Source organism: Ruditapes philippinarum, unplaced genomic scaffold, assembly GCF_026571515.1.
Source record: "Ruditapes philippinarum isolate M1 unplaced genomic scaffold, ASM2657151v2 ctg1613_1_1_1_1, whole genome shotgun sequence".
NCBI classification, from domain to species: domain Eukaryota; kingdom Metazoa; phylum Mollusca; class Bivalvia; order Venerida; family Veneridae; genus Ruditapes; species Ruditapes philippinarum.
In genome coordinates, this window is record NW_026866318.1 from 141942 (window position 1) to 165006 (window position 23065).

A 23065-nucleotide genomic window follows, 5' to 3' on the forward strand; every position below is an offset into this window, starting at 1 on the left:
CTGCGTTTGATATAAGGGGTGTTACCTTAGAGCGGCCTTGAACTGCAATAAGATTTCCTTATCATCTCCGGTGAGAAAATTTAAAATTTAAAGACACTTTTTGCAAATCATCTTTTTATCAAACTATATTTTAAGAAAAAAGAGAATAAAATTTGCAATTTTAAACCATCGGCATGAGACCCGATGTACCCGTGTATTACAATGGAACAGTCGACTCTACATCAGCAAGTCATTACACGGATTGGTGAAGCGCTGTGTACACATGACCTAACACACGATGAATGACATAAGCTGCTGTTTTATTGGTAAGTTTTGTATTTGTTATTTTATTCCATCATTATTATATCGCAATGTAAAATGATATAAATGGTTCATTGTAAATAAAGTTCCATTATGATTATGAAACGTATTGTTTACCGCAATGAACTGATAAATAGACTTTCGTGCGATCAGTGTTGAAGCTACTCAACACTAGCTGTTGTTGTATTTGTTTTGTTTTCTTCAAAACTATACAGACGATTTTTGATGCATGTGTTATAAAAAATAAGAGTAGGCCTATGAAATAAAAACCTGTCTACGGAAAGTTAGGTAGGCTACTTGCCTAGCATGATTTCACCATGTTTTCAATGTTGGAAGTGGCTAGCCGTACGGACCCGTACGGCTAGCCAAAAGGTCTAGCCGTACGTGAGTCACGTACGACTAGCCAGGACGCACTGTATTGTCTAGCCGTACGGCACTTTTTAAAATTATATGTTATTTTGTGTCTTTAAACGAGGATTTTAATCAAGTCTCTGCATTTGTCCTCGTGTGTTCACTTTAATAAAGATGCTCCGTCATTTTGTAAAAAAATGAATACTAACAAGCGTTGTATAATCTATCAATTAAAGTTGCATGTTATAAGTTATACCGTCGTTGATTTTCATGCATATCATTTGTTGTTTTATTTGTATGAAAGATGAATTATTAAATCATTTTTGTTAATTAAGCACATGGATCAAATAAATATTGATCGGAGTGGAATAAATAAATAAATAAAAAGAACATTGAAAAAAGAAAACGGTGATAAGTAAAAATATTTCTATAATTTTCAAATACAGAAGATAAACGGAACGGAAAATGGAAACTTTCCTAAATGATGTACAAAATAACTTCTATACCGTCGATAATTGACGCAATTATCAGAGCCCAACAACAATTAATTTCGTTTTTTTCCATTTTAAAGGTTTCGAAAATTAAACTAAATGGAACAAAAAAAGGATTATTATCAAAACTTTGTAAACTATTTCAATTGTCTAAATGCAACCAGATGACAAAGATCGATAGCCAACAATGCGATTAATTTCTCAAGAGTAAACATTCGAAGACAATTGCTGTTTCTTGGTTAAAATCCTCGCTTAAAGTCATAAAATAACATATGCATTTTCGACTTCCATATAATTTTGAAAAGTGCCGTACGGCTAGCCAATACAGTGCGTCCTGGCTAGTCGTACGTGACTCACGTACGGCTAGACCTTTTGGCTAGCCGTACGGGCCCGTACGGCTAGCCACTTCCTTCAATGTTATACATTTTCTTTACTTAAATTTCATTAAAGGAACTCCACTGAGGTTTGTAAGGCTAAAAATATAAAATTTTATTTTTTCATACAGATCAACATGAGCACTTAAAACAGAAATATAAATAAAATATTACTAGGAAATATACAAGAAATGCATTGAAAATTGTATGTTTGTGCTACTCTCAGTCTGATTTGACACTTACGAACTTTCGCTATATGTATATGCAGTATTTCGATACAGTAGAGCGGAAGTCAGTGCGCGAGCATGCGCTTTGCCATATCTCGTTCAGTTACCGCTCACGTTTTAAACTTGGTTGCTATGAAGCGACACTAAGTGTACATGGCTTTTACAACTAAAATAGCAGACAAACTCATTAAAACAATACACATAAACTACACATAGTTGTTTTCCATATTAATATTTTGCATTTGAAACTGATAGTCAAACAAATATCTCAATATTCTTACCGATTTAATGTATTGTTTACATGTGATGACAGCAACGTTGTGTGTGTTAGATTACTTTCGGTTCAGAAAATTCATTTGTTTACCATCAAAACTCATATGTTTACCATAAGAACCATATATAGATAGAAAGCAAATTATACAAAGGTAAAGAAAAAATTGTCTGTTTCTGAACAAAAAATCGAATAAATAAATACAAAGTCTTTTAAAATGGTCCCTTCTTTGAGTTCATTTAAAAGGGGAATAATCTGGTGGAATTTTAGACGGGGAAACAGGGAGTTATCATTCATGGCTAGGGAATATGGCCGACTGAAATCATGCAAGTAAGTTTGTAAGTGTTTGAGTGAAAAGCGTTTAAACGCTTTTCAATTTTGGGTCAATTTTCACTATTATAATAATTATTCTGGAAAAACGGAGCGAGCTAATGTTCTAAAATTTTGCACATTAGTTATTTGTATAGATCTTCATTAAATGGAGTAATAATCTCAAAAAATTATTTCCAGTCCCGCCATGTCAAAAAACCTCAGTGGAGTCCCTTTAATTTATTGAAATATTGGCAAAATGTTAAGTCCTTTTCTCACTTATATATATATATTCAAAATTTCACAGCAGTTTTTTGGTCCTTTTTTATTTTGAATACAATTCAGTACCAGATGATTTAATCATTTATTTTTTATTTATATGTTAAAATTCAATGAAATCTATTTCATACAACTTACAAGACAAGTGGACATACAAAAACAGTTCATAAAATTGCACGAGATACCATAATTGAATTGTTTTGGCCGTTTCCGTGTATTTCCGCTAATAAGCGTACATTACGGAACCATCTGATACAATACAACAGCAGATGATAAACAGACGCTACAAAGACAAACAACAAATGACAACAAAAAATGTTTGAAAACTCTGCATATAATTAAGTGCTTTTTGTGTCTCCTGCTACAGAGTAGATCACTTCTCTGTTGTTAGTCAAATTATTAAAATCCACCTTGTTTTGTTGTAACTTTCTATATATATTAATATTAATGAATAAAACAACTTTATATTTAAAGACAATTGGCTATAACTGTGTTATTTATACATTAATATGATTCATTCTTGGGAAAAACCAGTATGTTGAATCATTCAAATATTTGTGACCTTGACTATTTGACCTTGACCATCAAGGTCAGACTGACATTTGCTTTTGTTATTTATTTATATATTTGATTCATTCTTGGAAAAAAAGAATACTTTACTTATGACAAAACTGACTTGATGATTAATTCAACTGTGCCCTTGGCATTTAAATGACCTTGACTGTCAAGGTCAAATATGAAATTTGAGAGGTTTTTTTTACAAGAAAATTGTGTTTTATAAGAGTACTTTTTACTGTAATATTCTTCCTCTAATGTGTTTGACTGAAGAAATAATAGAAAAAAGCTAGGCAATGCCCGGTTTTGTTAGTTATAATTTTGATTGTATATAATAATTGTAATTTCAGAGGAAGTAGCCAGTTCAAAGAGAATGAAAAGGAAGTCTTTGGAGCACTGAAATAGTTTGCTTTTGCTTTTTGTGGTGAACAGTGTATGAGGAAACTACCTCTAAGGACAGTACATAATTTTATCAATGTATGCCAACCATTGTTGAAACTCACAGTACACAAACAAATCTATTTCAAGAGGAAAGTTTGATCTGGAAAGTGTATTTTATGTACATGTGCCAGTATGCTGGGAGGTTTTTCTCCAAATTTTATCAGACAACAAAACTCATTAACATTTCATTTTGCTCTTAAGTTAGTTGAAAATGACAATGAGACTGTTTGTGCACTGTTTGAAGGTGTCCGAAGAAAAAGAAAGAAAATTCACTGATAGAAAGATTATGCCACATCTTATGGTGACAGATTCTGCATACAATAGATACAATAGAGAAAATGTCCAGGATGATCAAAAAAGTTTTCGTAAACACTGCAGAATGCAAAATAGTCAACATACAAGGCTAGGAAGATGTCAGCATAAGAAAGTTGTAGGATTGTAGGAAAGATAAGCAAGTAACAGAGATTTGGAAAAACTATTCTATCACCTTAAAATTAAACAGGTAAGGTGATATTTAATTGTTTGCCATGAATGTATCACATAATGTGTTGTTGATCTATATAGTTTTAGTTCCACTTTTCGAAACCAAAAGTTATTTTTAGCTCGACTATTCAATAAGAATAAGTAGTCGAGCTATTGTAGTCACCCAAGCGTCGGGGTCGGGGTAACCGCTTATGTTAAAGTTTTTGGTATACCTCAAATATTTTCAAAGTCCATTGACATATGGCTTTGAAACTTTGCACACTTGTTCACCAGCATGACCCCAACCTGTAGACAGGCTCAGATGTTAAAGCTCACAGTTCATACTCTTTTTGGTTATATTTTAAAGTAATAAAATTTCTGTGAGTAACATGCTTTGTATATTATAGTACAATAAATGTAAAATAATAGGAAATATTAGGAGAAATATGTAGCAATTTACCAGACAACTAAGGAGTTTCATCCTTTTTCCGTTTCACAATGAAAAGTTGTTCCAGTTATCTTACAATTGAATGAAAATTGAAATGCTTGGAATAAAATAAGAACAATTTGCTATTGAAATAAAATAATCTTTTTTTTCCAGATAATGCATTTAATTGAACTGTGTTCAATATAAAATGTCATACAGGTACCTTTCTTAAATTCTATACATGAAATTAGTTACAAAATACTTGACTTGTATAATAAGACTAATCTTTGCAAAAGATATTATACAGTGTGAAGTAAATTAAAAGTTTTCATATTGCAACATATGCAAGCCTGAATTTCGCATCACTAAATACACACAATGTATTATAAACAATTTAAAAATTTCTTGAAAAATTTAAGATTTTAAATTGTTGCAATTAATAACTATCGATTTGATGAAATTTTAAGTTTATGTGGAATGTCAGCAGGATTATCCAAAGATATCATTTGATTCAATTAAATAAAATTAAAAAAAATTTGAAGTTCAATAAATTCTTTGATTAACTGATGTACAGCTTATTCAATGATGGGCATTCTCTAACAGATATGGTAGTCCCCCACTGTTTTGATGTAATTATTACTTTATATTGGTCACAGGAGCTAAAAATAGAAAAATCTTGTTAACACCCTAGTGGCTACTGTTTTGATCCATACATCCTGGAAATTGGTCTGAAAGTTTGTTTTGATGATTTATAGGTCTAGTTTGAATATGAGTCACCTGGGGTCAAAAACTAGGTCACACTGCTCACTTGTTATCCCCATAGTGGTCACATTTTTGACTCACCTGTCATGAAACTTGGTCAGAATGCTTGTCTAGGTAATTGTTCGGATGAGTTCGATGGGTCAGGTGAGCAATCTAGGGCAATCTTGGCCCTCTTGCTTATATTTTAGGCCAAATAATATTTTATCCTAAACATTGTCCAATATTCACTGTTGGTCAATCACCATCATAACAGTCAATCTTCTTAAATAAATTCCAGCTCAACGTGACAATGATAAATTGAGCATAATGTCACTTTTATATTTAAGGCTAAAGAATCTATGTTTTAACTATTGACTAATTTTATTCACAATAATATTTTCAACATCTCAAACTTTTGCACCTCTTCCTGGTTTCCTTCAAGTTCTTATTTTTTAAATACTGGCTATTTTATTGCTGTGTGAAACATTCCTATATAGCTGCAAAGATTACTTCTTCTCTATAATGCATCATAACTTTGAACAAGATAAGTTTAGTAACTGTAAAAAGAATCATTAGTTTATTTCTGTAACATCCATAAAAACACAGAATAACAAAGATTATATTTATCCCAAATTCATATTAGCTTAAATACTATCTTAATGAATTTATATGTCTAAGTACTCAAGTTAATTACAAAGTAAATAATTTTCATAGTAAGAAATACTGTTTTATCTTCAAAATTAAGGAATTTGGTGTTCACAAATAATATTTTTTATATAAATAATATTTCAATTATGTTATTTCTTCATTTTTGTGTCGCCTCTATGGAGTAGTGGCGACATATAGGGATCACTTGTGACCAAACGGATATGTTTGAATAATTTTGATATGACCTTGACCTTAAAATGACCTCAATCAGGCCAGATATTGAATTTTGCTACTTTGTCATTTACATGTATTTATGGAAATGATTCATACTTGGGTCACTACCCCCGGTATACAACAAATGTGACCAGACAGACCTATTAGCAAAATAAAGGATAACTTACTTTTCTTCTTTTATTTTTAGCTCACCTGTCACAAAGTGACAGGGTGAGCTTTTGTGATCGCTTTTCGTCCGGCGTCCGTCCGTCCGTCCGTCGTCCGTCCGTCCGTAAACTTTTGCTTTAAATGACATCTCCTCATAAACCACTGAGCCAATTTCATCCAAACTTCACAGGAATGTTCCTTTGGTGGTCACCTTTAAAAATTGTTCAAAGAATTTAATTCCATACAGAACTCTGGTTGCCATGGCAACCGAAAGAAAAATCTTTAAATATCTTCTTTTAAACAACCCTAAGAGCTAGAGCTTAGATATTTGGCATGAAACATCTTCTAGTGAGTGTCTACCAAGTTTGTTCAAATAAAAGCCCTGGGGTCAAAATTGGCCCCGCCCCAGGGGGTCATTGATTTTCCCTATATGCATATAGTAAAAACTTAAAAAATCTTCTTTTAAAGAACCCAAAGAGCTAGAGGTAAGATATTTGGCATGAAACATCTTCTAGTGAGTGTCTACCAAGTTTGTTCAAATAAAAGCCCTGGGGTCAAAATTGGCCCCGCCCCGGGGGGTCATTGATTTTCCCTATATGCATATAGTAAAAACTTAAAAAATCTTCTTTTAAAGAACTGTAAGAGCTAGAGCTTAGATATTTGGCATGAAACATCTTCTAGTGAATGTCTACCAAGTTTGTTCAAATAAAAACCCTGGGGTCAAAATTGGCCCCGCCCCAGGGGGGTCATTGATTTTCCCTATATGCATATAGTAAAAACTTAAAAAATCTTCTTTTAAAGAACTGTAAGAGCTAGAGCTAAGATATTTGGCATGAAACATCTTCTAGTGAGTGTCTACCAAGTTTGTTCAAATAAAAGCCCTGGGGTCAAAATTGGCCCCGTCCCGGGGGGTCATTGATTTTCCCTATATGCATATAGTAAAAACTTAAAAAATCTTCTTTTAAAGAACTGTAAGAGCTAGAGCTAAGATATTTGGCATGAAACATCTTCTAGTGAATGTCTACCAAGTTTATTCAAATAAAAACCCTGGGGTCAAAATTGGCCCCGCCCCAGGGGGTCATTGATTTTCCCTATATGCATATAGTAAAAACTTAAAAAAATCTTCTTTTAAAGAACCCAAAGAGCTAGAGCTAAGATATTTAGCATGAAACATGTTCTAATGGGTGTCTACCAAATATGTTCAAATAAAAGCCCTGGGGTCAAAACTGGCCCGCCCCGTGGGTCATTGATTTTCCTTATATGTGTATAGCAGAAACTTAAAAATCTTCTTTGAAAAAACCCAAATAGCTAGAGTTTAGATATTAAGCATAAAACATCTTTAAGTAAATATCTACAAGGTTTGTTCAAATAAAAGCCCGGGGGTCAAAACTGGCCCTGCCCCAGGGGTGTCATTGTTTTTAACTATATGTGTATAGTAAAACTTAAAAAATCTTTTTTAAAAAACCCAATGAGCTAGAACTTAGATGTTTAGCATGAAACATCTTCTTATGGGTATCTACCAAGTTTGTTCAAATAAACAAATAAAAGCCCTTGGGTAAGAATTGGGGGGGGGGGCTATATACAGGTGAGCGACCTCAGGGCCATCATGGCCCTCTTGTTTTTATTTTTTTTAACTTCTATAACTATTTGTTTGCTTTTAGAAAAAGTAAAAAAAGTCCAGCATTGCCCTTGGCAAGGTGGTGGCTCTTGTATTTTTAGCTCGACTATTCGGAGAATATGAGAGCTATTGTAGTGGCGTCTGCGTTGGTTTAAGTTTTTTGTAAAGTCAAATATCTTAATAATTGCTGGAGACATGCAATAGCCCCTGAGGCTTAAGAATTTCTTATCTCATTATGTTTCTATATTCATTGTCTTATCAGGGTAAATAGAAAATTAACTCTGTCATTTAACTGGATTTTATTGGCAGGCATTGCATTGTTTTTGCTGTATAGAATTGAAGGGTTAATAATTATTATTAATGAAAGTGGTTTTTTTTTGTTTTTGTTTTCAGGTGAAAGGAAAAGAGTTATTTCACTTTCAAGAACAGTTGCAATTCCAATACTTTATGATGCTGCAGGAAAGGAGAGCATAATATAATCATGGCCTTGTCCTTCTGCCCATCTGGAGAATAACTTGAAAAGTATTGAAGGAATTAATGTGATTTAAACTTCACATAATGAAAGAGACCAAAGTGAGAGGAAGTACAGTGTCTAAGAAGCATAACTGTACCTTGCTTCAGTTCTAACCTTTTAATACTATCTCGTTGAAACTTCACACAGTTGGAGAGACTATAAACTGGAAGACTTAGTGTTGTGTCAATTAACCAAGACACTGATTTATTTCCATTTATAACATACATAACGCTTGTTTGGATTATAACCTCTTAACTATCAACACTATCTCATTGAATCTTCACACAGTAGTAGAGACTAGAAAGAGGAAGTGCTAGTGTCAAAGAACAATTACTTTCATTGTGCTTAGTTTTTAGACCACCTGTCGCAAAGTGACATGGTGAGCTTTTGTGATAGCTTTTCATCCGGTGTCCGTCTGGTGTACATTCGTTAACTTTTACTTTAAACGACATCTCCTCATATACCACTAAGCCAATTTCATCGAAACTTCACAGGAATGTTCCTTTGGTAGTCAACTTTAAAAATTGTTCAAAGAATTTCATTCCAAGCAGAACTCTGGTTGCCATGGCAACTGAAAGAAAAAACCTAAAATACATATCCTCTTTTAGAAAACCGAAAGAGCTAGAGCTTAAATATTTGGCATGAAACATCATCTAGTCAGTGTCTACCAAGTTTGGTCAAATAAATAACCTGGGGTCAAAATTGGCCCCGCCCCAGGGGGTCATTGATTTTCCTTATTTGTATAGAGCAAAAACTTAAAAAATCTTCTTTTAAAAAAAACCAAATAGCTAGAGCTTAGATATTAAGCATGAAACATCTTCTAGTTGGTGTTTACCAAGTTTGTTCAAATAAAAACCCTGGGGTAAAAATTGGCCCCGTTTCAGGGTGTAATTGTTTTTCCCTTTATGTATATAGTAAAAACTTAAACAATCTTCTTTTAAAAACCCCAAAGAGCTTGAGCTAAGAAATTTAGCATGAAACATCTTCTAATGGGTGTCTACCAAGTTTGTTCAAATAAGGGCCCTTGGGTTAAAATTGGCCCTGTTCCGGGGGTCATTGATTCTCCTTCATATGTGTATATAGTAAAAATAGAGTTATGGCCCTTTAATGAATTTTATTTATTAAAGATTGTCCAGACCTATTGAACACCTCTTGTTCTATTTACGCAAAATAAATGAAACTACAGACAGGATTAATTGATTACTCAATAATTTCTGCATATAACATGGGTTTCCGGTTAAATGATTTTTGGCTAAGTTATGGCCCTTAAATAAAAAGGTGTTAATAAAGTTTGTCCGCACTACTGTTTTATACCACTTATGCAATTTCCATGAAACTGTACAGGAATGATTTGTAGTTCCCAAGTACTTGCGCATATAACACAGAATTTCTGCTTAATGATTTTTTTCAGAGCTATTGCCCTTGAATAAAAAAGATGTTTTTATGGCCCCTCCATAAAATGGCTGAGACATGTAGTGTTACCCTTTTCTGTCATCATCAGTTTCTGATTAGATGCACACATTCAAAAAAATGTATGAATTGTATTTATTTTGAGTAATTATTTTTGATGTTTAATAACATTTATATTGGCAGTGAAAGAAATGTCAAAAGTTTGAACAAATTGCAATTCATACTTAAAACACTTAACTTCTAATGATCCCCTTTAGCGGACAAAATATCTGGAATTATTATGCTCCCCGAAAAATTTTGGGGGAGCATATAGTCGCCGCCTTGTCCGTCTGTCCGTCTTTTGTCTTGTCCGGAGCATAACTTGAAAACCCTTGGAGATAATTTGTTTAAACTTCATACAGTGGTAGAGGGCATTGAGTGGGAGTGCAGTGTTAAAGAACCATAACTCTATTTTGCCCGGTTTTTATTTGTTTGGGTCGTCAGACCAAACAAATAATGGTAGCGAAATTTCAGAGTCGAATGCTGTTAATTGCAAATGCCTAAAGTAGTCCACTTTTTTGAAGCGGTTACTTCCCTTTATATGTACACTAACGCCGAAAAATTCAGGGGAGATCAATGCGTAAAGAATGTCAAATGACCGGCGCATTAATTTTCAAGCAAAGTAGTTCCCGAATGGTCGAAGATTTCTAATATTGTTTCATTCTTTATAGATATACATGCTTACAGTAAGCTCCATGATTATTTACATCTGTTTTAGCGTCGAGTTACAAACCCTAATTTAGAATAATATGGTTTTCTTCAGGCCGATAACATATATATCCACCGTGGCCGAGGGGTTTGCACGCTCGCTTATGAATCGAAAGGGCTGGAGTTCAAATCCCAGTTGAGGCAACTCATTTTTTTTAAGTCAAATAAACATTGAATTGACTATCAGTGTTGCAATTAGTCTTATAGCCAATTTACTACAGTTAAAACACTGGAAAGCATTGGTGGCACTTTACAAAAACAAATTGGTTTATAATCTCACAACCTTCACCTTTCTGACATTCTGAGACCCAAACAAATTCAGCGCCATCTGTGCTTTGATTGAATAATCTCCCCTTATAGAAAAATCTTGTCCAGGATATAACTCTAAAACTATAAGAGATATCAACATGAAATTTTGTATGTAAATAGATCTCAAAGGGTAGATGTGCAGTACACAAAAACCATAACTCTTTTTTGCCTAATTTTGGAGTTATTGCCCTTTGTTAATTTTAACACTTTGAACTTTGTCCGGAACATAACTCTAAAACTATAAGAGATATCAAGATGAAACATTGTAGGTAGATAGATCTCATTGAGTAGAAGTGCAGTGCAAAAGAGCCATAACTCTGTTAATTATCTCCCCTTTTAGAAAAATCTTGTCCAGGACATAGCTATAAAACTATAAGAGATATCAACATGAAACTTTGTAGGTAGATATATCTCAATGGGTAGATGTGCAGTGCACAAGAATCATACCTCTGCCTTGCCTAATTCTCGAGTTAATGCCCTTTGTTAATTTTTTCTTTTTGAACTTTGTCTCGGAAATTACTCTAAAATTATAAGATATATCAACATGAAACTTTGTTGGTAAATAGATCTCATTGAGTTAAAGTGCAGTACAAAAAAAACCATAACTCTGTTTTGCCCAATTTTTGAATTATCTCCCCTTTTAAAAAAATCTTGTCCAGGAAATAATTCTAAAACTACAAGAGATATCAACATGAAACTTTGTAGGTAGATGGGTCTCAATGGGTAGATGTGCAGTGCACAAGAACTTGAACTCCGCCCTGCCAAATTTTATAGTTATTGCCCTTTGTTCATTTTTACATTTTGAACATTGTCCGGGACATAACTCGGAAACCATAAGAGATATCAACAAGAAACTTTGTAGGTTGATAGATCGCATTAATTAAAAGTGCAGTGCATAAAAACAATAACTCTGCCTTGCCTTATTTTGGAATTATTGCACTTTGAACTTTTTCCAGGGACATAACTCTGAAACTACAAGAGCTGTACTTTCCTGTGTCCAAAACCTATTTGGGGAGCATCACCCGGCTCAAACCGGGCTCTTGTTTTTAATATATGTAATTATTTTTGATGTTTGAAAATATTTATATTGGCAAATTGTGAAGAAATGTTCTTCATCATAACGTCTGAACAAATTTGAATTCATATTAAACACTGTTTTACTCTAATCTAATGATGCCTATTAGAGACATTTGTTCATATGTATGACAGAATATCTTAAATTGTATTTATTTTATGTAATTACTGTTGATTAAACCTCTTATTTTTCTCTCCAATTTCGGGGACATTTGTTCAATCATCTGCGAGTTTGTTTTGTTCAGGCGTATGAACAAATTTATTTCAAAATAAGCACAAAGTAATTGAAATACATATGAACAAAAACCTGACCAGTTGAAAAGTGTTTTTTTTATTTTTGTTCATACGTATGAACAAAATCGAAGCGGCTTATTTATATGATATTTTTCACCCTGTGAATTTGTTTTGTTCATACGTATGAACAAAATCGAAGCAGCTTATTTATGTGCTATTTTCACTCTGTGAATTTGTTTTGTTCATACGTATGAACAAAATCGAAGCAGCTCATTTATATGCATTTTTTCACTCTGTGAATTTGTTTGTTCATACGTTTGAACAAATCCAAGCGGCTCATTTATATGCATTTTTTCACTCTGTGAATTTGTTTTGTTCATACGTTTGAACAAAATCGAAGCGGCTCATTTATATGCATTTTTTTCACTCTGTGAATTTGTTTTGTTCATACGTATGAACATATCCAAGCGGCTCATTTATATGCTAGTTTTCACTCTGTGAATTTGTTTTGTTCATACGTATGAGCAAAATAGAAGTGTCTAATTTTTGTGTTTTTTTTCACTCTGTGAGTTTGTTTTGTTCATACGTATGAACAAAATCAAAGTGGCTCATTTATATGCTATTTTTCACTCTGTGAGTTTGTTTTGTTCATACGTATGAACAAAATCGAAGCAGCTTTTTTATGTGCTATTTTCACTCTGTGAGTTTGTTTTGTTCATACGTATGAACAAAATTTGTTTCAAAATAACCACAAAATTACTGAAATAATGCAGTGTTCATACGTATGAACAAAATTGAAATGCTAATTAATGTGCTATTTTCGCTTTGTGAGTTAGTTTTGTTCAGACGTATGAACAAAATTTGTTTCAAAATAACCACAAAATTATTCCAGTGTTCATACGTATGAACAAAAACCTGCCAATTTAAAAAGAAAAATAGTTTTGTTCATACGTATGAACAAAATCGAAGTGGGTATTTTTGCTCTGTGTCAGTTTTTGTTCAGACGTATGAACAAATTTGTTTTAAAATAACCACAAAATTATTCCAGTGTTCATACGTATGAACAAAAACCTGCCAATTTAAAAAGAAAAATAGTTTTGTTCATACGTATGAACAAAATCGAAGTGGGTATTTTTGCTCTGTGTCAGTTTTTGTTCAGACGTATGAACAAATTTGTTTCAAAATGACCATGCAGTGTTCATACGTATGAACAAAAAACTTAAAAGTTGAAAACAAAATTGATCAACATTGAAGCGTCTGTCTAATTTATGGTGCTATTTTTCAGTATGTGAGGTAATTTTGTTCAGACGTATGAACAAAATTTTGTTAAAAAATACTCAATATTGCTGAACTTATTCAGTGTTCATACGTATGAACAAAATCTTGACAAGTTGAGAAAAAAATTTGTTCATACGTATGAACAAGTTTGAAACTGCTAATATATTTGTTATTTTTTACACTATTCTTATTTTTTGTTCAGACGTATGAACAAAAATTGTTGAAAAATAAAAATATATTGCTACAATTTTTCTGTTTTTGTCCTATTTTGCCCAAAAAGCAGTATTTTTAAGTGTGTTTTTTCAAAGAAATAACTCTTAAACGGGCCAAAAAGAGGGACACTCGGAAAATCCTCTTTTATTCTGGAAGCAGATTACAATAAAATATACATTTTTGTGTTTTTGTGATAACAAACGTCTATCATTTATTATAAAATTGACTTATTCTACATTGCATAAAAACAAATGTCTGTTTCTTATTATACCTCTTCATATTTCCCAATATATACATCTGACTTGAAAGCAACAAGAAATAATATACAAAAATATCAAGACAATTATAAAGCGAGAGGGTTATTATTATAGTGATTTATCAGTGATTTATTCCATTCAATTTTGTTCTGTTCATCCCCTATAAGTATATTTGTTTTCTATGAAAATATCCTTCGCGTTGACCAAATTGGACTGAAAAAAAAACAACCGCAAAATAATATGAATAATTACTTACATTCATTCACTTGAAATATCCTTTAGTTCGAAAGTATACAAACTAAATAAGGCATTTGGGAAGCTAACATTCCAGTCCAGTAGTATATAATTTCCTATATAGTATTATATTTCCTACAACATTTACACTGTTAATGACGCAGATAACGTGTTGTTGAAAACTGAATATGTTCACAACATCATATTCTTTGTGCGCGTATATGGTGTTACCAGTTATCTAATGTTGGTCAATTCTAGTATCAAATATCTAAACAGCATTCTTCTTTTCTTCTTTATCGTTATTCAATTCATAACATCAAATGAATAACACGGAAAAAAGGTGAAAATTTGAAATGCAATTCGGTTGCTTAGCAATATGTCCGTAACAAAGAAACATTCCACAGTTTTTTTACAATGTACTGAGAGATGAAATATCCCCCGATAATAACTATAAAAATATAATAGCGGTATTAACAACTGTTGACACAATTAAGAGAAGCAATTTTTGCAAACGGAATTAGGTCACTTTATAGTGCAAAATAAATGACATATAATGAAAATAGGGTTTGCCAGTTTATATAATGTATATAATCAATACTTATACTCCAGTTACATATACTCGTAGATATATAAACACAATGAAGACTGTAAAACAGAGTTTATGTAATCTTTGGCTGCTCCTATAATAGGATAACGGGACGAATTTAATTAGTCTTTCAGATTGTTTTTCGATTTATTTTTCACTGAATTGTTTGCTTTTTGTCATGTTATTTCAAAGGCAGATACCCCAGACATATGTTAGAAAAATCTAGCTTTACTATTCGGTTTACGTTGTTTTGTTATCGTTGGGCACACTAAGTAATTGTTTTTCATTGAATTACATTTCCACACTATATAAAGCCTCTTTGAAATATAATACGCATTTTTTTAAAAGAAGAAACATCATCAATAACAAAAATCAAATACCAACCACCACCCCTTGCCACGACATCAACATCTTTTCACAATTAAAACTGTTGAATGGCATGTTGCTTTTAGTTGTAGGTGTTTTTATTGCGTATAGCATGTGTTTCAAGATTGACTGATATGATATATAAACTAAGTAAAAATATATATAATAAACGACGTTTTTCCGTTTCAGAACTGATACTAAAACTTGGTGACAAAGATTTCAGACCCTCATATTTCAGACTTTCATATACCAGTGAGACAGTTCTGGTGTTGAGGTGGTCGTATGAAATTAATTGATATTCTTTATAAATGCTAGATTTATTCTTCCCCTAGGTTTCGTGGTTTGCAATAAATCGTTGCTGCACACATGCTAAGATGCCAATGTATTAAAATTGTTTATTATCATTTAACTAAGTCAAGCAAGAAAAATAATATGAATTTATTAAATTGATGTTTTTTTCTTGAGTGGTGCGAACGTTGCTCATAGCAAACTATATAATTTCTTGAAATTACAATGAATTTGTAATAAGCAAAAGGTTTAATATACGACAGCAGGGAAAACTCTACAATTTCTCTGACAATTACATGTAACCAACAATTTCTCTGTAACCTGGTATTTGTGTACGAAAACAAATATTTATATATCTTTTAGATACAATTCATTCGGATATACCTTGATGGTTTGGATAAAATGACAGTTGGTATATTTTAGTATTTAGATCAGGCACATATTTCGACCCATGTTCTTTCTTTTATTGTATCATTGGCAAAAAAATAAACAAACAAAAAACACGTTCCCTGTCGTCATAATATGTAACTACTGGCAAAAATAACCTGTCCAATGTACTTTTCTATCGTTATTTCCTGTTGTCGAATAAGTAAATCGCAGCAAAAAAATGAGCAAATCAACGACCATGCTATATTTTTATTATCCCCGACAGACAGTGTAGAACCTGGGGTGCCGGTAACTCGTACCTGCACTAAAGTTATCGCATTGTGTATGTTTTGATATTCGATTAAACTCTGACACAGTTTCAACAAAAATATCTTCAAACTATGATACAATTTACATTATACAATCTAAAAAGATATTATTGAAAAGTTATAATTGAAAAGTATTATAATGTACTAACATAAGCATGATGCTATTTTTAGACTATTATTGTTCTACTGAAAGATAATGATAGAGACTACGAACAATTTATCAATAAACTATTTTCGTAGGGTATCTAGGCAACACACCGTAAATTTGTTATATTTCACAATAAAGCCTAATTGAACGTTGTTTATTAAGCAATATTGAATGACAATCAAACCATTGTAACTTTTACGATAAACTGCCAGTCAGGTCTAACTATAATTCGTTATATATTCACTAAACTATTTGCTACATTTACGTGCATCGATCTAGTTAAACTTTAATGATAGGTCGTACGTACTGCCCAAAATAATGCCTTTAATTAAATATCACATTTTCCAAATAGTTTATTAGTTTATCAATTAACATTAACAGTCACATTAAGGCCGAACCGAGTTTAAGTTTTAAAAGAAGTTAAACGACACAGTCCCGAGGTATTTGACGGTTCCATCAATATGAACTGAACTAAAAATATTTCTAAAACAGCTGTCTTAGAACTCAACAATTAGAAGTTCCAAGTATCGGTACGTGAGTTTGTAAAATAACTGTTAATTATATATCTACCTTCAATGTACCTCGGCACAAACGATAAGAACAACAATATGACAATTTGTATATATTTTAACTAAAATGATCTATTTTATCTACATCTAAACGCATATTAAATAACACAAAACGACTGTAACAGAATATCTGAAAGATACTTATTTCGTCTTTATCTCAGGATCATACTAAATGATTCTACACAAATGTTTGTTTTGTAATTGATGACTTAATTGCGTTTTATTATTAAAATAACATTAAATCAGCCCTTTTTTAATGTTGCTATGATGTACTTTAAAATTCCGTAAAAGACCCCTTATCAAATCTGCGGGTACTTCTCCTTGGTATATTTAATTTATTTATCTCTTGACTTTATGTTTATTTTTCTTGTAATAACACTTGTTCTACTTTCTTATTAATGTAATTGTCTTTTGACTTAATGCTTGTTTTTATTGCAATTATACTAGTTCTACTTTCTGCAAATTTAATGTAATTGTCTTTTGATTTTATGTTTATTTGTTTTTGCAATTATACTGGTTCTACTTTCTGCTACATGTAATTGTCTTTTGGCTTTCTGGATTGGTATTTGCAATACGTATATTACGAATATGCGGGAAATTAGTTTAACCTTTAATACTGGTAACATTTTATGATTAAGTTATTCCATTTTTTTTGTCTGAGAAAATATAGTTGATTTACTTCCCATATATTTTAAGACTCGAGAAATAAATATACGGAAAAGGTTTATTTAAGGCAAGTGTTTTAACAATATTTCTTTTTCATACGAGTACATGTGTATATGATCTGCTGAAATTAATAAATTCAAAAGTTTAAATGTTTGCTTAATGTACACACGTTCAAACACTCAAATTAGGCACTTATGGTTTCATACTTGATTTGAGTGCACATCTTTATCGGTAGAAAAAAAAAGTAAAAAAAATGAGAAATTAATTCACATTTTGAAAAATAACTCAAATTATGCTCTCATCGTATCAAAAGAAATAAATTCACATACTTAATATATACACGATTAAACACCTTGCTTTTAAAGCTTCATGATACTTGTATTTGACTGCTAAACATTTTTCCAAGCAGAATAACGCAACAAATTTTCAAATGGTGGATTTTTTACGATACTGTTTATACCCACAACCTCAGTTTTGAAATCTATCCTTACATTTTTTTCTTCTATTTAATAATCAGAAACATCTCTAAATGGTAGAACTTTATTCTCTCGAGAAATATGTATCATAATATTCAGACAATATTGACGTGTTTGTAATGAAATATTCTTACCAATTATTGTAAAGAAATTGAAACTCTGGAGAAAAAACTATTATAAGAAAAAAGTGACCTAGATAAGGTCACAATTTACAGTTACTTTTCTTTCCCTCATCATTTGAAAATAATACATGTATTGATTTTTCAGATGTTTGTTTCGTTGTGAAAAGATTCAATTTGTTTGGATTTAATCATTGATAATGAGACCGTAAATATCATTCAATTTGTCTAATACAACCAATGACAAAAGTAGTAGCTCATTAAGTTATTAATATGGATTGCCATATATTGTGAATACATACAGTGCAAATGCAAAAGAAATCGATCTTTCAATATACGATGATAAGTATGATATTCTACTCGTATAAAGGCAATAACATCTTGAAATATATATTTGAATAAAGTTCTGTATTGTTATATTATTATTCCATTCTTGGAACAGCTTGTATTAAATCAAGCGATAAAAATATCTCATTTCTGTCCGTTGCCGAGCAACAATAAACAAATCCTATATAATATTTGATAGAAAGACTGACATGTCTCGACTTGTAAAGTCTAGGATAACACCATAAAATCACAACTAGTGGAGATCCTTAATCCTGCACATCAGAAAGGAACATCTACTGTTTACATCAGTGCTAGAAAAAGCTGTCTTACAACTCCATTTAAGACAAGTCGCGTGCTTTAAATGACGTGATTGTCGCGCGCCTTTTATGAATGGTGTTCTTGGGGTGACGTCATTTTACCGTTATGAATGAAGTTGTAAGTTCATACCCTACTTTAAGAAAAAAAGTGCATACTAAGAATATGAGTTTTCGTTATTTCTGTTCAGAAAATAATTGTTCAATAATATGCAAGTAAAAGAATCAAACACCGGCTGTCGGTACAGACGGAAACAGTTACCCTCGAGCTGGATATTCTGGTCTGTACCGGCAGCCATAGTATCTCGTGGCCACGACTTAGTAACTCGTGGCCACGACATAATATCTCGTGGCCACGACTTAGCTATATCGTGGCCACGACTTAGTAACTCGTGGCCACGACATAGTATCTCGTGGCCACGACTTAGATATATTGTGGCCACGACTTAGTAACTCGTGGCCACGACATAGTATCTCGTGGCCACGAGATAAATAAAAATACACACATGTCACCTTTGTGCCACCGTAGGTTACAAATTGATTACAACTATCTAAATGATATCATAATTTATCCAGTTATTAACCTTGAAATGGTTTGAGATGACACTCCCTTGATATATACCGTATTAATGAGTTAGCACATTTTTTTACAAGAAAATGATACAGGTGTAAGATTATACAGGAACTCGTGGGAGTATCGCTTTAAATGGATTTCATATCTCAAATTATCTCAAAAGCTACATTTCTGCTATGACTGATATCCTCCTACAAGAAAATAACGCTGGTGTTCGCAATATGAATATAAATAAGGTTAAACTAAAAGATTTCCACAATAGATAATTACTTGGTTCGACTAAAATATCTGGACTGGACTAATGTAATTTGATGTGATGTTATGTATACAGTTTAAGAGTGGTAGTTTGGGCAATATTTAAACAAATATTTCATCAACAATAACAAATAATGAAAAATGGAATTCCCCCTTCCCCCCGAAAAAAACCCGGCCAAAACGACACAATTAAAAATATTGCAGGCTCGGTTTGATTGAGCCTGTTCATGGGTGTTCAAACAGAATTCAACATTCAAACACGAAAATGATGAAAATTTGAATTAAGAAATATCCGCAGATGTGTTCGTTCAAACATTGATACTCTGCTTCATGATATTGCATGTTGACATCATCAATAGCTATATTTATACGGTAAATAATATATCAACAAGAGTTAATTAGCCATAACACACTTCAATACAAAACATAAATCTGATTGTAATTAACACTTGCTTTTAAAACAATGTTTAATTGGGTGCTAAAAAATTATATACTTATATCAAATATAACTTGTATATGAGACTAAAAAACATTGCTTCATTTCATAAATCAAACAAAGTTGTTGTAAAAGTTTCTTGCATATTAGAATGGATTTTCTACTGTTCACAAGAGTGCTATGGATGTTCATCTTACATCTCACATGTAAGGCAAGAGTCATGCTGTAAATGACGACATTTCGACGCCATTATGAATGTCATTTTGAATTCATACGCTACAATAAGAAAAATGTGCTACAATGAAATAATTAGTTTTCGCAACTTCTTTCAGAAATAAGATACATATGTAACATTCAAGACAAATATTACTACACGGGTGGTCTTTACAGACAGGAAATACGTTTTTTTTTGGGTAATTGCGTTGCGAAAGCTTAGCTAGACCTCGAAACCGTTTTTGACAGTTACTCTCGAACCAGCTATTCCGGTTTGAACCGGAAAAAAGTGCAAATTGAAATAGTATCACCTGTCTTTCACTGTTATGTTGGTTTTTCTTGCTTGCTTTACTTTGAATGCAATTTCAATAAAAATGCAATGTTGTTATACTTTTCCATACATAGAACTACAAAATGTACATTATACAGAATACTTGTCATTTTCAATATGTATCAAATGCTTATTTCATACCTAGTCTTTTAATGTTAAGAATACGTAAATAATGACATTAATATTGTAAGATATTGTTAATAAATATCCCTCACTTTTATTTTTTTGGGGAGTTATTCCAACAGATAATTCAAATGTAATGTACCACGTGACTTGAAATTTTGTACAGTTACCTAGGTAATAGTACATTTTCACAGTAAAAAATCGGAAAGATAAAAACATAGAGAAACAGTGTCCCAATAAAGTATTTGTTCCGGGTAATAAAATAAATAGCACTTTGGTTTGTGAGTAGCAGCAAAAAAATAATCCCTCGTAAAAGACTGTATTTGAATAACAGTGTTTTTCTCGGTATGAAAGTTTTACTGTTTCTCACAAACGAATGCATTATTTATATAATATTGTATCGCTGTTTTACCTTTAATGCCTCATTTATCTTAATCAACGTTCACGCATATATTTAAATTGGATTTATTACTATTAATTTGATATTGATTTGATTTCTTGCTAAACAATAGAACATTAAGCGCACTTTATAAAGAGAAAATACTACTGAATGATCAAATATATGTAGACTTATATCCTATGTAAACAAACAAATGCTATACAAATAACCTTTTTATATTAAAATAAATATACCCTACAAAGTAAATAATATATCTGGTTGACGCTTCTGCAATAGTTTGAACATCTGTTTAAAAACCAACGCTTTTTAACTAATAGCATGATCGCTTGTTATCAACATTGTTATCAAATACTTCTTCACCAAGTGTTTACCTTTTTCTAGCCTAATTTCGTCGTGCTTGAATAACAGTATTGAATTACATTAAACAAAACCGCAACGTGACTAATAAACATTAAATCATCTTCTTCTTTTTACCTTAAGTCTCATATTGCTGTTTGTACATACGATAAAGTTTCTAAATTAAATCGGTCAGTCTTGATAAGTTACGTAAACAGTTGCCTCAAATATCTACAATGGTCCTTGCACGACCTGATAATAACTTGTTTGATTTAAAGATTTTAGATGTAACCAAAACTTTGTACCAAGTCATCAGTTTTTCTTTGTAACTTTTATTCATTAATAAATTCATTCATGACATTTTAAAGCGTGTCGTGGTGAAATAATAAAAATCTCATAAATGCCGTTGCTGTATAAATTTAAGTATGCAAAAACGTTTTTAAACATTTGGAATCATATCATTTTAGACTTTTTTAATTATATCAAAGTACGAAAACTAAAATTGTTTTCTGAAAATGAAAACAACAAATAAATAAATAAATAAATAATTATATCAAAGTACGAAAACTAAAATTGTTTTCTGAAAATGAAAACAATAAATAAATAAATAAATAAATAATAAAAATAAATAAATAAATAAATAAATAAATAAATAATCAATATATTACATGTAAGATGCATACAAATAAAACAAAAAAATAAATACGTAATTTTATCTTCATAATTATCATGTCATGGAAATAAACTTTTAAATAAATAACAATTTCATTCTTCTTAATTATGCCTTCTATTTTTGCCTGAACATTGTTGATATATATTTTTATTATATAAGAAAAAAATAGTCATAGCGGAAGTACGTATTTCCCCCCCCCCCCAAAAAAAAAAAACAACAACAAAAAAACAACAAAAAAAACCAAAAAAAAAACCAAAAAAACAACAAAAAAAACTACAAAAAAAACTATGATTTATTCACATATTTTACAATAAAAGATCAAATAGTTCTGATTGATTAACAAAATAATGGTATATATAAGTATTGTAGAAACACATAAATAAAAAATTGCTTAATAAAGAAACATTGTTTTAAAATCAATATTTATTGTGTTTTTTTTTTAAAGAGAACACAAAATGATGATTTTTTTTATTCCTAACTCATATGATAAATCGTACAAACATTATCTTACAAAAGCCAACAATGATGCTTTACTTTTAAGGCAATAATATTATATTTTTGATAGAAAAACACGTAAACGTGAACGAGTTATTTTTTCAGTAATCAATTAAATACTGCTTAAACGTACCTGATAAATGTACATCATTATAAACGATGAAGTCCTATCATCCAAACTTTTTAAAACCGTTCTTTTCTTTGCGAACAACTTATGAATTACTGATGGATTTCCTAGAGCAGCGTATTGTTAATGCGATATTTGTCTAACATTGCAAATCCAATACTGTCTCCATCACCACTTTATCTTAAAACTTGTTAACAATGTACGGTTAAGCAATAAATATCTAATACCACCTACTACGCATTTAAAACGACATCATTATTAACCGTTGCTAAGTAACAGGTTGCAGAATTTTCATTAATACCCAAGGGAATATAAATTGTATAAAATAGATTTAAACACACACAGTCTCTTGTTGACTACATGTTAAAATCAACTTGTTAAAATGTATTTTACCTTTAAGGCA

General features: G+C 31.5%; 2 long non-coding RNA genes across 3 annotated transcripts in view; one reads left to right on the forward strand and one right to left on the reverse strand.

The window, feature by feature from the left end:
- The window catches only part of LOC132732111 (uncharacterized), a 45828-nt gene extending 22991 nt beyond the window's left edge, over window positions 1-22837 (reverse strand). The window contains exon 1 of one of the 2 annotated variants that reach the window (XR_009625985.1): window positions 22669-22837. This is a non-coding gene — a long non-coding RNA (uncharacterized LOC132732111). Of the gene's footprint in view, window positions 1-14167; window positions 14396-22668 lie in introns of those variants that run through there. The other variant, XR_009625986.1, reaches the window with a different exon arrangement.
- Window positions 202-13680, forward strand: LOC132732116 (uncharacterized). Its single transcript, XR_009625987.1, has 3 exons — window positions 202-305; window positions 3508-4100; window positions 8269-13680. It is a non-coding gene; the product is annotated as an uncharacterized LOC132732116 (long non-coding RNA).
- Window positions 22838-23065: the final 228 nt, after the last annotated feature.